We start from the raw sequence: 577 nt of genomic DNA, 5'->3' as shown, positions 1-577 counted from the left end.
AAGTGTTGTTGGGTAGCTTCCGAAAGTGTTGTTGAGTGGCTTCGGACGATACCGTTTTGATGATCGATTGGTAGCAGTTGGCTTACCGGACAACAACCAGTTGAAGTGTTGTTGGGTGGCTTCGGACGACACTGTTTTGATAATCGGTTGGCAACAGTTAACTTACGTTCAGACAACATCGTATCACTCTTGGTCTGTTAGTTTGTTAGCTGATTTATTGCTTTTGTTATTCCAAACTATATATGTATGGTGGATTGTTGTTATACTGAGATATTGATTACAAATTATCTTCCTTCTCTCACCCTCTCGGGACTCTCTTTAGTCTTTTCTCTGTTTCTGCTTTAACTTTCCTGGGTTATTACACTGATCTGTATCTTCCATTTATTGACTAATCATATGTATGTGTTCTCTTTCAAGTTAATTAGTTTAAAGGGCTTATGTGCAATTACTTTCTTCTTTAAGGCCTACAAACATGTTATTTCAGTTTGATATAAGAGTTTTGAGAGACAAACCCTAAAACGATTTAGGTCTCTATTCTTTAGTAAACATTGAACTATCAAGAATATCCAATCCCCCC

This window comes from Ipomoea triloba, chromosome 7 (genome assembly GCF_003576645.1).
Source record: "Ipomoea triloba cultivar NCNSP0323 chromosome 7, ASM357664v1".
Classification (NCBI taxonomy): Eukaryota; Viridiplantae; Streptophyta; class Magnoliopsida; order Solanales; family Convolvulaceae; genus Ipomoea; species Ipomoea triloba.
This window is presented reverse-complemented; position numbering follows the sequence as displayed.